Genomic DNA, 18,300 nt, shown 5'->3' with positions numbered 1-18,300 from the left:
TATGTTATTTTGCCACAGGCTGTGGGTCTCTGCTCTCGGCCACTGGCCAGGGTGCTAACCTGTAGAAGCAGCACCTGTTTGGAGACTTTTTGGCAGCAGTACGGCGCATTACTGGGGAGGATTGGGAGGTTAGAGACACTCCTGAAGATGCAGAAGAAGGAGACAGTATGTTCCAGCAGTCAAACCGTAGAGCAGCTGTCTCCCGATAAGTGCCTCTCCCCGGTGCGTGGGTTGCAATGCCTGGCAGAAGCTCTGCCCCCCACAGAGCACACACCACCTCAGGACACTCCATCCTGGCCTCTCTGGTCACCACCGTGCAGGAATTGGCTGATGCTGTCCCTGCCATCTATCTCCCTAAGGGAAGCACCGTTCACAGAGCGGAATTCACAGACACCAGTGGGACGAACAATTCTCCCAGATATCCAACTGTTGCCCATCACTCAAGAGAAAAAGGGGGGGTTGTACTTGCAGTGCATCAGTATAGATGGGAAAGCGAGAGCCGACCGCTACACCGCCCTCGTATTTCGAAATCTTGTGACAAAAGTGCCTTGCCTTGCAAGCTCCAGGAAACCATTAGTAGCATGGTGAATCGGAGATTCTCAACACTTACTTTGTGTGACTGGAAAAGAATTTGTGATTGGATCAACAAAATGCTTCGAAGAAGGAGGCACTCTTTTCCTCTAGTTTAACAGTCTGTCCAGAAATAAAACATTCCCGTTAAACAAGAGGAATGTAAAAAAAAACTGTGTGTGTGTCTCTCTCTCTCTGCTGGCGTTTGTAATCGTTTTTATTTTTAAATACATTTTAGCAGAGTCATGTACCATAAAAGTATGATAATTAAAAACCATTAATACTGTCGCTGGAGTTTAAATAAAGTCGATGCTTTCTCTTTTGCCTAGACTTGACTATTTAGCCATGAGATATACAATAGATTGTCATTAAACAGCCTTATGTTTATTAATCTTCCTTGTTATGCACAGTGAGAATGATAATGTAATAAGAAATAATTTAATCATAGAGTGCTCATAAATTGTGCTAGGAAGAAAACAGATAGGTGTTCTGAAAGGTCACATATAAACAGGTTTTCGATGGACGGAGCCAAAAACTCAGACTTGCGGGGTTAAAAGCTGCTTTTATTTTCTTCTCCATCACCACCTGCCAGCGAGCTCTCCCGTGCCCCGACCAGAGAGAGACACACGATGAGCCCTGCTAATAAAGCACCTTGAATTGAATTGAATTGAGAAAGAGAGGGGGGAGGGCGAGAGAGAGAGAGGTGGGGAGGGCAAGCGAGAAGGGGGGGGGAGGGCAAGCGAGAGAGAGAGGGAGAGAGAGGGCGAGCAAGCGAACGAGCGAGAGAGAGAGAAACACCCAGGGGTGCAGAACCAGGGAACTATTTTCATGGAAAACGGGCGATCTCCCCAGACTGTACGCCCATTTCACTGTGGGACAGCTGCACTGGTCTGCTGCCTTCCTATACCCCGCACTGACCACTTCCACTCCTGTCCTGCCCCTCACCACGTACCCCAGCTAGGCGCTCTTCAGCCGCTGCCAAGGGCGAATGCACTACAATAGATTAGCCTACTGTAGAGGAAAACAGTATAGGCATCGTTGACATGAGGACTTTTGAAACCAAATTTCCCAAATGTAATATGTGCTTTTCTATATTTATTGTCAATTAATTGTCCATAATATTACTATTCTATTTTTTCAAAGAAATGTTTGTTAAAAGAAATGTCACAGCACCAGCTGGATTTGAACACACAATCTCTGGTTTACAAGCTGGGTACCTAGACCACAGTACCACCCACAAGGTCACATGAGAAGTGGTGAAAAAGCCCTACACAAACAGTATGAACAGACATTGTACAGTTTGTACTATTCTTGTGTTGCGGCACATGAATATAATTATATCGTTATTAATTTCTTTAGATACGCGATTCCATATTATATTCCCTATTAATCAAATTCTAAAATTATGCTTGTTTACTCCGGTATCGAACGTATTCGCAGAAAAGCTTAAAACTACCACTTTTTATACATGTTATTTCACATGTTAGTTAAAGATTTTGATGCTTAAAATGTTTAGGGAGAAATGGAATACTAGTGCGTATTTTTTCTTTAAAGTACTGAGACCAGCCATACTGTATACAGTTTACATACTGTAATACTTTATGTTTATGCTCCAAAATTAATATCGTTTATGGCCTTCACACGCGTTATGCTCCTATTCTTTTTATGCTCAGCTACTAAGATTTCCCTTCAGTGGTAAAATTCCATATAAATATTCAATACTAAAACGGGCACAGTAAAGACATTTAAATCTTTCTACGACTGACCAACGCACCACGAGTGACCCTGTCGGTCAATCAATCACGCACCGCGGTATGACGCGCGATGATGTAACCAATTACCCGCGGTACATGTCTGTACCGCGCACTTTGAATGGCTGCATCTGTATCTAAGTTCTTTAATAAACTGTCATTATCCATGTGTTTGTATTTACAGGGTTCTTATGCGCAAACATTAAACGATTAGCTTACAGTCCTTTTATCTTTGTGTTTCTGGTTAATCCTTGGTGTAGAATAAGCATCATGTTTCTCCCAGGTAAAGATGTGTTTTTTTGCAGCATGCAATGTAATAATGCAGGACATGTTTGCTGGCAGGTGGGCAGAACACAGTGATACCTCTTAATTTGAAGGTCTCCCCATTTTAATTCCAGGTTATGTGGAAAATCTGAAGGTTGTCCTTCAAAGATATTGGTGAGCATGTTTACTTAAAAAGGAGACAATGAGAAACTGATCACTTTTGAAAAAGAACAAGTATAAAGACATGCTAGTTAATGCCTCTTTGTAAGAACATACAATTGTTTGCAACACCCGCAACTCTTCTGATTAGGGTATGATATTGGAAACAAATGTAATTTTCTTGTTCACACAAACACACAGAAGATACTGATATTAAATGCAAAATCCACTGCCGCCCCCCACCCAGGCAAACAGAGAAACAAAATTGCAGAATGTTTATCCTCACACCAGTAATAAAGTGCTTGAACTTGGCAGACGGGGTCACTGGAGGTCAAAGTCGCTGTGCATGGTCACGTGAGCACCTGAAAAACAAGGCCCTATATCCCGGGAATGATAGCCGCTGGGAAGTTACATTCAATAGCACAAACTGGCACAAACGCAGCACTAACGAATGAGACCAGTTTGGTTCTCGACGTTGTAGGGGGGCTTGGCAAGGTCACCCAACAAACAAAAAGGTGTTATATCTCGGGAATGAAAGCAGCTGGGAAGCACTAACAAATGAGGTGGATTTAACCATTTGTGCTGTTTGTAGGGGGAGCAACTTCATGGAGCTACAGTAGTTTGTACATAGTGTAAGCTGTGCATATTTGTATGAGTATTGCCATTAATAAATACTGTATTTTTTTAATCAAGTTATTATTACACTATCTATGGTAAGTGTTTCTTCAACTCTTAATATTAACTATGATCTTTATGTGTCTAAGTTTTTCTCAGATCTAGAAGATTTAAGTTAGGTTCCTCTGCTTCAGGATATACAGTATGCATAAAATTCCATGTTTTGCTCATAGTTCACTTTGACCTCTTTTGCACTCTTGATGAGCCTGATATTACACTGGATCAATTGACCAGTCCATGCAACTATTATAAGTGAAAACAACCTCTGGATGAGACTAGACTAGAAATTTGTGTTTTTTTGTGGTTCTAAGGAAACATATTATTTCCTTCCCACAGGATCTGTTGAGGTTGCATTTTCTTTCAGACAATGGAGAATTTAATAGCATCCATGTTGAGTTTGCCAGACATGCAAAGGGTTTCCACTTCTCCACATAGTTCAGAGAAGCTGGACTTTTTCTTCAGTGCTACCAGTTCCAACTGCTTGAATTGACTCTTGATGGTGAAATCAAACCATTTTATCAGGTACTTTATGTACAGTACAAGCTTACTACAAAAACAAAATAAATATTTTATTGAAGCAGCCTGTAAAGCAGAGAATTTCTTGAAGAGTTTAACAAATCTAAATCTAAAGACAGTTAGTCATTATTTCATATATACTGTATTAGTACAAAGGCTGTTAATTTCCTCTACAAAGAGCATATGCTTATCTTCAGTGTATTTATTCAAAATTAAATGATCATCATTTCCTCATCATTCATCATTCATTTTGTTTTCAAGGTAGAGTGTTGAGAAAATGTCTGTCAACTCCAGATCAATATGGAAATTTCATAGTTTCATCACAATAAAATGTAAACTTTTAATATCAAAAACAGTTTATAGTAAACAATACCATGTCTCTCGAAACAAAAAGATAAATGAAACAACAATCAATGAGTAATTATATACACCCTCCCTCAAATAGGGCCTGAGGTCATCATCCAGAATTTTCTTGAATTATCTTAGAAAGAATACACAGTACAGGCCTGGTTAGGGTCTTGAATTAAAAGGCATTCCTTGGATATACAGTCTGAATCTTTAGATTTTTATATACTGTATGTCTTACTCAATACACTCATTAGAAAGAAATATCCAGATCTAAAACAGGAAAATAACAACAAACACATTTTATTGTCTTTCTTCAAAAGTAAATTTCTCAAGTTGTGGCACACTTAGGATATACATTTCTCTTTCCAGATCTTCTCTAATATGTTTACTATCTTGGAAAAAAATTAGAGTCATTGGACAAATATAAAAATTCTACATTCATTTTTATGAGGAGAGGACATGGAGTGATTTTCTCTTGAAATAAATAATCAACCTAATGAAAACAATAAATAATTAATTGATTTATATCTATTTCATTGCCCTCTGGCAGTGCTATAGAGCCTATTTATGGTGCTTATGGAGATTGACAAGAGGCTATGTGATCTTTCTTCACTTCATTGACAGAAAAAATAAAAAATGCACAAAAATGACATAAGAAAGGAAAGATGAGAACCTTCCTAACTCTCTTAATGGTCAACATTCACCGAATAACAGCTGATTCTACCTTTCAGATCAGCTTTTTCCACAGCCGGATAATTGAAAGAAATAAGGGGTCCTTCGGCAGCCATTTCACAGTGTTTATTTTCTGGAACGTATGAATTTGTTTTTCTCTTCACTTTCGTTTTTTTTTCAAGGTAGGGTTCTATATGTATTTTGGTGAATTTTTATTTTTGTGATTGCATTTTGCTGGAGAATTAATACATTATTAATATAACACACTGTTTAAAAGTTTAGATTGTCTTGAGTTATAATACAATTTTGCTGGTAAAAACATATACTGTATACTGTATATTGTGCCAAATTATGCAAAGCAGGGTACACCATGGACAGGGTGCCAGTCCATCACAGAGCAAGTACAAGCCAATCATACATGGTGACAATTTAGAGGCTATGGAAATTTGACCCATACACCAGGATAACTCCCTACTCTTATCGAGAAAACCCAGAGGATCTTTAATGACCGCTGAGAGTCAGGACCTCAGTTTAACATCTCATCCGAAAGACAGAGCCCACTACAGTATAGTGTCCCAGCCACTATACCGGGGCATTAGGACCCACATAGACCACAGGGTGGGCTCCCTCCACTGGTTCCACTAACACCACTTCCAGCAGCAAACATAGCTTCCCAGTCTCTCATCTAGTTACTGACCAGGCTCATCCCTGCTTAGCTTCAGTGGGTAGCCAGTTGAGAGTTGAGAGCAGCAGGGTGATATAGCTGCTAGCTCTTTTAAATGGTTTATTACAAAATAATTTCACTGCTATAAAAACAAACATAGTGGTTGTATTTAGAGGATATTGGAGATCACTTGCATTTGTGATACTTTGAGAAGTAATCAAAAATATGTAATGGAAAGGATAGCAAGGAAATTACTGCTCTCCGAAAAGAATACTACATCCCGTCAGAGGTTTTTAATACAGCACTTATGGTTGTGGAACAATGTTCTTTGGACAGATGAGTCAAAGGCAGAACTTTTGGTCAGAAATGAAAAAAATTCAACAGAAGAACTCCATCAAGCATTCTGGTGGGAGTGTGATGGTTTGGGGCTGCTTTTTGGGACCTGGATAGCTTGCCCTCATTGACACAATCATAAATTGAACTCTGCATTATATCAAAAGAGTCTAGAGGAGAATGTCAGGCCATCTTTCTATGACTTCAAGCTAAACTGATAAACTGGGTCTGGCAGAAAAACAATGATCCTTCGAAAGAATGGCTGCAAAAGAAGAAATGTAATCCAGTTTTACAATGGCATTTTACACAGCTGGACCTAAACCCTATTGAAATGTTGCGCCAGGACCTGAAGCAAGCTGCACATGCAAGGAAACATTCACATGTAATAGAGTTGAGGGAGTTCTGTAAGGAGGAATGCACCAAATTTCACCAAAACTGATTAAGAGATTGATCAATTGTTACAGGAAATATTAATTGCAGTCATTTCTGCACAAAGGGGTGCCACCAATTACTGTATCTAAAGGTTCACATATTTGTCATTCATGGATATTGAATTTTGCAGCATACGAGGATAAATAAATGTATCATCTATACATTTTCTAACCACATTATTCAATACAGGGTCACTAGGAGAGGAGTAACAGCACACAACAGGCATAAGGCAGGATGCACCTGGGCAGTATGCCTGTCCAACACAGTGCACATACAGACACAAACCTGGACACGTATACACCAGAGCAAATTTTCCAAGAAGACAATTAACCTACTGTACCAGTATGTTCCTGGACTGTGGGAGGAAATTGAAGTACAAGGAGAAAACTCCACAGAAACCTGTGAAGAATATACAAATGCCACACAGCTAGCACCCCAGGCATGGAATTGAACCCAGAACCACCTTTGACAACTGCAAGGTAGCAATGCTAACCCTGCACCACCGTGCTGCCAACCATTGTGAAGTCACTCTGGGGTATTTGTGAACTTGTGCTTTCAATCATTGTCTATCTGAAAAGTACATTTTAAACCCAGTTTTAGGCTTTAGCAGACTGAGACTGAAACAATATTTTGTTGTACTTTCCTCTATTTTAAGTCTATCAACCTTTACAGTCCTAAACAGGACCATCCCCATTGCAGCTACAGTACCACTATGCTTGAATGTAGGGATGGTGGTGACTGGTAAATGTGCTGTGTTTATTCTATGCCAAACATAATACCTGACATTTACAGTAGATCAAAAAGTAGTTCAAGTAGGTAACTGCATCAGCATGTGTAGGCTGCAACAGGAATAAGTAAAAGTTTATTCCATGCTGAAAAGAGAAGAAACACAACATTTCGGCACTGGAGCCTTCTTCGGGTGTGAAGAAGAAAGCATACCCAAAGAAGGCTCCACAGCCAGAATGCTGTTAATCTTTCTCTTTTCAGCATGGAATAAACCTTCTTATTTAGATAAAAAAAATTCCAGTTTGGTCTAATCTGACCACAGCTCCCATTGCCATGTTCTGCAGTATCTCTCAGGTGCTTTCCTGCAAGATCCATGCAGACTTTAAGATGTCATATTTTTAATGATTAACTTTTTGTTGCCACCCTACCAAACAGACTACTTCTGATAATTTTCTGGATATTGATGACTGAAACACATTTTCTCTCACCTCAGTCATTAAACTCTCTATCTCTGTCAAACTGACCTCACAATGGCATCCCTCATCAATTACCTTGTTGCCCAGCTGCTCAGTTTGGAGGCACAGTCTGATCTAGTCAGTGTCTGGGTAGTATGATGCATTTTCTATTTCTTGATACATGAATAGGTTGTGCTGACAGGGGTATTCAGAGACTTTTATATTTTTTACCCTTCTCCTGATCTATGATTTCTGATTACTGTATCCCTGACTTACTTTTAATCTTTTTAGTCTTCATGATTGAGTCCTTGCTTGAAATCCACTACCTGACCAAGTCACCTCACAGAAACAGACATATTCCGAAAACATATATCATTAAATTATTTTTGTAAACCTAACCTACCTTAGGTTTGCCTAATTTTTCTATTTTCTACTTCATTATTTTCCATGATGACAAGTTTTAAAGCAATGAAATCAGAAAATTGTGCAAAAGTCTGAATACTTTTGCAAGGCACTGTAGTGTAAGTTGTTGGGTACTATGAGGTTTGTTTGTATATGTAGATGGATTTATATCTGGTTTAATGAATTGGATGACTCTTGCAACATTTCTCTGTTGATGTTGTTTATGTGGTGTGAGAACAAAGAGGAGTGATTGACATTGTTTTCATTGAAATCTACAGTCTGTTATGCCTTGCCCAATGAGTGTTAAGCCTCGCCCAATGAGGACCCGACGCTCTCTGCATTCCAGTGCAGTTTCAATTAAGTAATCAGACACACCCCCTCCTCCTGGCTACTTTAACCTGACTCACGCTTATCTCCCTGCTCAGTATTAGGCTTATACTTGTCAGAGCTTTTTTTTTCTTCCCTGAGTTCTCTCTGTTCCCCTACCAACCCCACAATCAGGAGCCCATGGAAATTGGACACTCTCTCCTCACCCCTCAGGAACGTGAAAATGCTATCTCTACTGCAGTAAAACCGGACATCTTCATCTAATCTGTCCTTACTGGTGCCTGAACCTGCAGGTGATTCCTGATAAATTGTCTACCTCTTCTCCTACCTCCCTGTTTTTTGCTACTGTTCTCTAGGGACAATTCTAAATGATCACTGTTCGCTTTTATTGATTCAGGTGCCGCTGGAAATGTTTTAGATGCCCATGTAGCTCGCTCTTGGAACATCACATTGCTACCGGCCCATTCTCCTCTCCGTGTTCAGACTCTGGATGGATCCCCTCTGTTTCCAGGATTGGTTAGATGGCAAACCTTTCCCTTCTTCAGATGGGTGCTGTTCACACTGAACATGTACAAGTCTACCTCCTAGAGACCCCTCTCCATGCTTTGGTCCGAGGTTTCCCTAGGCTCAGGAAAGACAACCCTCATATTTCCTGCCCCCCCTGTGGAATACTGGCTTGGAGTCCACTGTCCAATACCCCTTGTGACCCCTCCTCTGGTATTTATGTAAGTTGTGATGACTTGGTTGAAGCATTCAATTAACAAAAGGCACTTTTCTTACCTGCTAACCGACCTTAAGACTGTTCTATTGACCTTTTAACTGGCATGTTTCCAGCCAAGGACAAAGTTTTCGTCCATTCTCTCAAGGAGTCCATGGCATTGAATGACTACATTCAATAAGCTTTAAGAGCTGGCTTTATAAGACCATCTTCCTCCCCAGCGTGTGCAGGCTTCATCTTTATGGGGGGGGGTGGCAGTCTCTGTCCCTGTATTGATTACTGTGGCCTCAATGCCATCACTGTCAAGAACTAGTACCCTGTTCCTTTTATCCCTGCTGCTTTGGAATCCGTTAAAGGGGTGACCATTTTTACTAAATTGGATCTTGGAGGGGTCTACAACCTGATTAGGATCCGTGAGGGGAATGAATGGAAGACTGCTTTTCTCACAACTCACGGGGATCATGAATATCTTGTCATGCTGTTCAGGCTTACAAATGCCCTAACCCGTTTTCCCAATCTGTTATCAGTGACATTTTCAGGGATCTAATAAATAAATGTCTGCCTTTCTACCTTCATGATATTCTAATCTTTTCCACCTCTCATATCTCTCAAGAACATATCAGTCATGTCCGGGAAGTCCTCTCTTGTTTAATTCATCATGGCCAAGAAAGAAAAGTGTAACCTCCATGCTTCTGAGATTCAGTTCCTGGGCTACATTCTTTCTCCTCAGGGTATCAGAATGAATTCCAGCAAAATCTCCGCTATTACTGATTGGCCTACTCCCAAAAGACCTCAAGCAAATTTAACTGTTTCTCTGATTTGCTTATTTTTATAGGAGGTTTATTAGAAATTTATTAGAAATTTCAGAAGTTTACCTCTGCCCCCCTCTTGAAATATCTGGATCCCACCCTACCCTTCTTCATGGAACTCAATACCTCTGGATATGGTGCAGTTCTTTATCAGCGTCATGGTGAAAAAGGCATTTTACACCTATGTGCTTTTTTTGGGGAAAAAAAATTGACTGCTGCCGAGAGGAACTATGATGTGGGAAACCCCAATCTCCTGGCTATAACGTTGTCAATGGAGAAGTGGAGGTATTTATTAGAGGGAGCCCAGCATCCTTTTTTATTCTTACTGACTACAAGAACTTATCTTATCTGCAGGCGGCCAAGCACCTGAATCCCAGACAGGCAGGATGGGCCTTATTTTTATCCAGGTTTAATTTGACCCTCACCTACACTCCCGGCACTAAGAATAACAAATCTGATGCAGTCTCCCTCTGAGTGAACCTCCTAATGTCAATTTGTCACCACATGATATTATTCTTCCCAACAGGATCCTGGCCGCTGTTCATTGGGACATCAAGCATACAATGAGACTTGCCCAGCATAGCCAACCTATTCCTCCTCAGTGGTCCTCAGATAATCTTTTTGTGACAAGCTCAGTAAGGTCCTCAGTCCTGAAATGGGGACACGGTTTTCATTTTGCAGCTCATCCAGGAATAAAAAAAAAAACTCAAAAATCGATTTCTAGGGATTTTTGGGCTACCTTGTAGAAGGATGTCAGAGACTGTGTGCGTGCTTGTACCATTTGTGCACAGATAAAAACCTCCTGCTTTAAGACCCCTGGAGACCATCAACCCTTGCCCACTCCCAGTCATCCCTGGACACATCTCTCAGTGGACTTTATTACTGATCTCCCGGTTAGCCAGGGTTGTAACACTGTGTTAGTCAGTGTGGATAGATTTGTTACACTTTGTAAAACATAAAGCAAGCAAAAAACCGAGTACAAATAACAGCTGCAGGAAATATTTTAGATTTTCTTTTGGTTTACATGTTAAATTGAGACCAAAATTATTATTTTTCTAAAATATTTAGAGGTTTCAACCCAATATAAAAAATAGCAATGAATATAATATACTGTATGGCACAACAGAAGAATGTTTTTTGTAAATATTTTACTGGTAACTATAATACATAGGCATTGGATTGAAAGGTTGACGTTGTTAATACTGTTTCTTTTACAAAGTGAAAAGTGAATGCCAGAGAACAAATGGATCTCCATATCTTTACTTCCACTGTGTTAGAAAGTAACAAGTGAAAACTAACTCCTAAAACTATATATTGATACTAATCATAATAAAATTAGAATGTATACCAAAGTGCTTTCAAAATATATTATTTGGATGTGTAAATCTAAATATGATTATTGGCACAACATTACAGTCTCCTAGTAAGTCATCTACAGTAAGCTGGTACTAAAAATGGAGACAAATGATGCTTCCTAGAACTGAACTTGAACTTGAACTTTATTGCCATATGTAACCGGTACTGGTACAATGGAATTCATACTTACAGAAAGTCTCTTGATTGTAAAACAAGTGTAAAAAACAAAACAAAGTGCAAACAGTGCATCAAGACAATATACAAACAAACAGTAGACAATGTGCAAGTAAACATGTAGACAGTTTGAATGTAAACAATACAGACCTGTAAACAATGACTGGAGATGTGCAATAGATAAAAAATCATAAAGAGGTAGATGGTGATGGTGTAGGTGTGGTCCGAGGGGGATAGCTAAATGTGTTCGCCAATCTCACTGCTTGTGGATAGAAGCTATTGAAGAATCTAGTTGTAAGTGTCCGTATGCTCTTATATCTCTTACCTGAGGGCAGTGGGGTGAAGAGCTCACGCGCGGGGTGGTGACTGTCCTCTATGATGGCCAGAATTCTACCACGGCAGCTGTCCTCATAGAGCTGTTTAATCTAGGTGAGACTGCAGCCAATGATCTTCTGGGCCATATTGACCATTCTCTGCAGTGCCTTTCTTTCTCGCGAAGAGGTGTTGCCATACCACACGGTAATCCCGTTGGTGAGGATGCTCTCGATGGTGCAGCGGTAGAAGTTCACCAACACAGGTACTGGCATCCCCCATTGTTTGAGGCACCTCAAGAAATAAAGGCGCTGCTGAGCCTTCTTCATGATAGAGTCAGTGTTCACAGTCCAAGTTAGATCTTTAGAGATATGAATTCCCAAAAACCTAAAGCTGGTGACTGTTTCCACTTACGTTCCATCAATACTGAGTGGGCTGTGAGTGTGTGGCCTGTGACTCCGAAACTCCACTATTAGCTCTTTCGTTTTCTTTACGTTCAAGTCCAGGTTATTGCTACAGATGCAGCTATTCAAAATGGGTGGGGTATTTCACGGTATACCCCGGTGGGCGTGTCGCAGTATCACGCAGTATCACGGGGTAAATCGCGTCATTTGACGTCATGCCGGAAAGTATCCGGCATCACCTTGTAAAACCGCCAGGAGGAGCCAATAAAACTTAACCTCTCATGTACAGCATTTGAGCTTTTAAATTTAAACTGTGTATTACAGCATGTTAATCATCAGTCATTAAAAAGTTGGTATATTTTATGAAAGCAAGATTGCTCAGCTGAACAAAAGTACACAACCTACCTTTAATAGAAATATTTATGCATCAAAGCCTTTACCGAAGATATTACTAATAGTATTAATAATGAATGACTTTGGACAAGCTGTAAACTCAAAGTATAATTTCTTTAGCACATTTGTACAAGCACTTGGAATCTGTCCAAGCCCTACTTTGTCAGGCATTTTCTTTTACTGCAATGGACATAAAAACTCCCTTGCTTTTAACTGAGCGTTTCATAATTTCTAACTATGAAAATTATTTAAACTGCCACACTTATCATTCAACCAGAGCTCAAAATATCACAAGGATCCTCAAGAGCACAGCAAAGACTGTATTAAAAGATACTTGTATCAGATACATGATAATCCAGGCTTTTTTATCAACGCTTTCTTTTCCGTATACCAGATATTATGGAACCACTTCAGAAGGGTGTCAGCCAGATTCCAGGAATCTTTAAAGAAAAAATACACACCGGTATTCCATTTCTCCCTAAACATTTTAAGCATCGAAGTCTTTATTATTCTTTTTATGCTCAGGTACTAAGATTTCCCTTCAGTGGTAAAATTCCATATGAATATTCAATGCTAAAACGGGCACAGTAAATACATTTACTGTAAATCTTTCTATCTATCTGGTTGGTCTACGACCGACCAACAGACCACGAGTGCCCCTGTTGGTCAACCAATCACGTACCGCTGTATTTTGCGGTATCGCGCGTCACGATGCGTGATGCCGTAGCCAATTACCTCCGGTACGTGTCTGTACCTTTGAATGGCTGCATCTGTATGACACCACCTAAGCAGCTGTTAGACTTCATCCCTGTAAGTGGACTCGTCATCATCACTGATCAGTCCTATTATAGTGGTGTCATGATGCGGTTGTTGCTGTGTCTTGCTGTGCAGTCGTGAGTGAACAGGGAGTACAACCTTGGACTCAGACAGCTGCCTTGTGGGGTTCCAGTGCTCAGGGTGAGTGGTGTTGATGTTTTATTGCCTATCCCCACCACCTGTGGTCTCTCAATAAAAAAGTCCAGCAGCCAGTTGCAGACAGAGTTGCACAGACCTAATCCCCTGAGCTTTGTCACCAGTTGACTGGGTATGATGGAATTGAATGCTGAACTGTAGTCCACAAACAGCATTCTCACATACGAGTTCTTAGTGTCCAGGTGTTCCAAGGCTGTATGCAGAGTCAGAGAGACAGCACGGGTAAGATGGTGAGTTGTGTAGAACTAGCAAAGAGGCAGAGCGTAGTCCAGAATCGTAGATGGAAATAAAAACACTGAAGCCAAGCTCTGAACCAGGATTGAGAGTCCAGCTCAAAACATAAACGAAGCTAAGGAACACAGCAGTGGCTCGGGACTCTGCAATGGTCCCAAGCACTGCTTGGTCAGATCTAAAATAGTTTGTTTCATCAGGAGGCAGGGAATGATGTCATCAGCAAACTTCCTGTCTAATTGGGTTTCCATGGCAGCCAGCATGATTGGAAGGTGGCAAAGGCATGACTGGCTGCTGAAGTAGAACTAGTCAATTCCGTAGTGCTCCCGAGAGGAAAGGCACACCACCATCCATCCATGTCTGAACTACTTTATTTAATACAAGGTGGCAGAGGAGTTGGAGCTTATTCCAGCAAGTAATAGGGGCAAGGCAGGATACAATACCTACCAGTATGTCTTTGGACTGGTGGAGAGAACTGGAGTACCTAACAAAAACCCATGCAAACATGGGAAGAACATACAAACTCCATTCAGTTAGGTTCAGGTGCAGAATTGCCTCCTAACTGTAGGTGTTCTGAGATTGGTATAAATATAACTATGCTATTGGAGATAATTTAAGGAGATTAATGGTTCCATTATATGGGAGGTTCCATTATATATAATCCATTGACATATCAGTAATTGAAAAGATTAACATACTTTTATTTTCTAACTAAGAAGAAATATGTTAAAAGGTGTGTAAATAAAGATAATATGCTTGCTAAGAATATACCTCATGTACTGCATAATATATAAACATATTTGCAGTTTTATATGGAAAAATATCTTATCATATTTATATCCAGAAAGGCAGAATGTCATTATTTTTGAGACCTCATACAACACAGTAGATTTTGTTTATACAATAAACTGCTTTCAGCTGGCAGGTCTCTTGTTATTGAAAAAGCACACTGTCCTTCCAGGAAAAGCAAGGATAGCATCCTTGACCTTTGCAGATTATTAATTAAGCCCACAGACAACCGGCAGCTAAAAGTAAGCAGTGTGGGAAGCAAAGATATTTATACAGTCAACAAAAAATATCTAAATTTCTGCAACAATATTCTATTTCTGCAAAATATTACAGTGTTCATCTTGTATTTTTATCAATTCTATGTACAGGTATGGTAAAGTATTTACTGTATAAATTCTGTGTTGACATTTATTTTTTATGGTTTATACTGTACATATATAAATCTTTTTGGCCATTGGTTGCTAGAATAGACTCTGGCCCCCTCATGACCTTGTAATGGATAAAGTGGTTAGAAAATGGATGGATGGATTATACATAATATTCTGTATTAACTTTAAAATGAAGCTTTGTGATCTTATCTTCTATCTTAAATTGTTATATAAAAATAAATAGGTAAGTCCAATGCTTTACTCCCTCTCCACCCAAGACTGTAATTCCAGACTTAACACCAACTTCAACATCAAGTTTGCCGATGACATCGCAGTTGTACAGTAGGTCTATCACAGACAATTATGGGAGGGCCTACAGGGAGGAGGTCGATCTCCTTACAATGTGGTGTGAAGACAACAACCTCACCCTCAACATCTGCAAAACCAAGGAGCTGATTGTTGATTTTAGAAAACTGCAAAATAATTATGCCCCTATCCACATCAACGGGACTGATGTGGAAAGGGTCAGTAACATCAAATTCCTTGGCGTCCATATCACCGAGGACCTCACATGGTCTCTCAATGCCACTTGTCTGATTAAGACTGCACCTGTACAGAACAGCACCTGGACTTCCTAAGATGGTCAAAGAAGGCTAAGATATCTCCCCAGATCCTCACTAACTTTTACAGATGCACTGACTTTACAGAAAGCACACTGACAGGTTGCATCACAGTGTAGTATGGCCACTGCAGTATTGCTGACCTGAAAGCCCTACAGTGGGTGGTGAAAACTGTCCAGTTCATCACTGGGGTTGCTCTCCCATGCATCCAGGACATTTATGACAGACGGTGCTTGAGGAAAGTTCTTAGCATCATCAAAGACCCCACACACCCCAGCTACAGATTGTTTGACCCTCTACCATCTGGTACAGAAGCATTCAGGCCCAGCCTACCAAACTCAGAGATAGTTTTTACCCCTGCACTATGTAGCGGCGAGGCTAATTAATAAGAAAGAATTAAGTGTTCTGAGCTTTCCTAAATGAGGCCCCATCTCTGTTCATCTCTGTGGTGCAGCCACAGAGAAACTATTCATGCAGGCTGATTTAAGGTTTCCTTTGATAAGGGACAGCTCCCAAAGGGGGATGCACTTAGCTAAGCCTGGCTATCATGATCAATGGTCATCCATTGGTGCCTATCTGTCTAGGGAGTGCCAGATGGACATCTGGACTGCATTCCTAAGTGTCAGGAGTAAGTGACTCATATCTCACCTTGATCAACCAATCAGGTACTGGTAGGGCCGAGTTACCCACGTGGGACTCTGATGCCCATGGAACTTTCAGCCAATGAATGAGCTGAAGTTCCTCCAAGTAAAAACAGGCAACACAGAGAGCCTGTATTAGAATTCTGTACTATTCTGTGGACAATTCTAAAGGGAATTCAAAGGAGAATTCCAGGGCAGGACGGCCCAGGAGCAGAATGCTCCCAAGGGCAGGACATTCTCGCAGCGCGCCTCCTGACCATCCTGAGACTCAACCCGGACAACCACGGAACGGCCAGTGTGTCCGAGTGCCAGAACTTTCCTTTGTTCTAAGAGTCTAGAGCGGAGGTTGCCAGAGAGTAACCAGAGGATCCACCCGAGGTTAGCACCAGCAGAAGGCCTCGTGAACAGGTCAGAACTGTGGACAGCTGAATCACTATTCAGAACTAGCTCTTCATCAGGAACGAACCGGTCCTCTTCCTGACTTGCTGGGACCCACAGTCATCTTTTCTCCTGTGCACAAACTGTGCTAGTTAAAGCCAACACTAACTAGCCGGTCAGTGAGCATCAGCAGCGCACCGTCGCCAGCCGCACAGCAACAGACTGGCACGGAGCCAGAGAGCCCACAGGAGATCTGAATCCCCAGAGATTGGATGAGTATTCAACTTCACTGCATTACTGCTCGAGAATTCAATTGTTATCCCAACCAGTTGATATCAATTTAATTCCTAAGAGTTATGTACTTGTTTTGAGTATCTAATGTAGAAGTTATAACCAAGTTCATTTACGAAACGGTCTAAATGAATGATATACTGAACGTATGTCCTCTTGATATATGTAACTCTTTGTAACTGACTGAATATATACGTTTTGTATTCTGATAACCCTCTCGATAAGATCTGTTAGGTTTATATGCATATTCTATGTATTAATAAATGTATCCTCGTGTATTAGTACCTGTGTGTGTGTGTTGTTTGAGTTATATCGCATGGTTAGATTCTAAAGCCATCAAAAGAATCAATTTTGTGATTTACTGCTACAATTAATAATTGTTCCAGTAAATGCCCAAACACTACAGAACTGGTGCCTTCAGAGAGCACACTACAACTATAAAACTATTAAACTCCCAGCCTCTCTCACCTACGATCTGAACCTCACAGTGCCTTCTCTCTTTATCAAAACTCAAACACACATTGAAATCTACCCCTACCTCACATGTCAAGAAGTTCGCTACCCATAATTTTCTATCCTTTATTTCATACTCTTGATGTATGAATTTTCACATTACTTGTTGTTGTTTTGCACATTGCCTGTTGTCCCTGTATTTCTTTTCTTATACAATTGTATTGGTGTTGATTTTTGTACTACTTACCATCTGAGAGCTAGCTAAATAGCATTTCATTATACCATATACCTATGTATGTGTATAATGACAAAAAACTTAAACTTGGAAGCATAATGTTCTGAAGTAGGAAATACAAATACTGCACATACCCAGCTCTTGGGTACACCCAGAAGTGGGACATTTACAACTCTAGGGGATATATTAAAGTAACATCTAAAGCAACAGATTTACTTCCCAGGAATAACACTTGTAAACACATACTGTACCATAAAGCAGGACAAAAAAATCAGCTTGTGTTGCATATAAAAGGACAGGGCAAACACCCACCAAAATATCATTAAAATATTTTTCAATAACAAGAGACCTGCCAGTTGAAAGCAGTTTATTGTAAAAACAAAATCTACTGTGTTGTATGAGGCCTCAAAGAGCTGCAGGATACAAGACGAACAAAACAAACTCTGTTACATATCAAAAGAAAGGACAAGAAGTAATTACATACAGTATCAAAGAATAGTACAAGAACAAATTGTGAAACAAACTTCTTTCGGACGCTATATAACCCTTTGCAAGTGTCTGTTCTCCAGGGCAGACCCAGTGTGTGCTGTCCTTTACTGAGCTCAATAAAACTGAATCTGTTACATAAAAATACTAAAAAGGAAACAAAAATCATAATAACCTTCCCACATCCTACAAAATATGATTCTGATAATAATTTCCATTTTCAAGATATAATATATTTTCTGTTTGATTCTACTTTACAGAAGATCACCACTGCAAGTTCACATTTGCCATAGACGGCTGTAGCTTTTAAGTTAAGGTGAACTAGCTCTGTCTGAACACTACTGGGAAATCCCTATCACAGTCAGCTAATGACATA

General features: G+C 40.2%; 1 long non-coding RNA gene across 1 annotated transcript; it reads left to right on the top strand.

Moving 5' to 3' along the window:
* The first annotated feature begins 8,416 nt into the window (after positions 1–8,416).
* On the top strand, positions 8,417–10,809 carry LOC107079552 (uncharacterized). Its single transcript, XR_001480497.2, has 3 exons — positions 8,417–8,587; positions 8,692–9,019; positions 10,348–10,809. It is a non-coding gene; the product is annotated as an uncharacterized lncRNA (long non-coding RNA).
* Positions 10,810–18,300: the final 7,491 nt, after the last annotated feature.

The sequence above is a fragment of the Lepisosteus oculatus genome, chromosome 3, assembly GCF_040954835.1.
Source record: "Lepisosteus oculatus isolate fLepOcu1 chromosome 3, fLepOcu1.hap2, whole genome shotgun sequence".
Lineage (NCBI taxonomy): Eukaryota > Metazoa > Chordata > Actinopteri > Semionotiformes > Lepisosteidae > Lepisosteus > Lepisosteus oculatus.
Note: the sequence above shows the minus strand (reverse complement) of the source record. Positions and strands in the feature narration are given on the sequence as shown.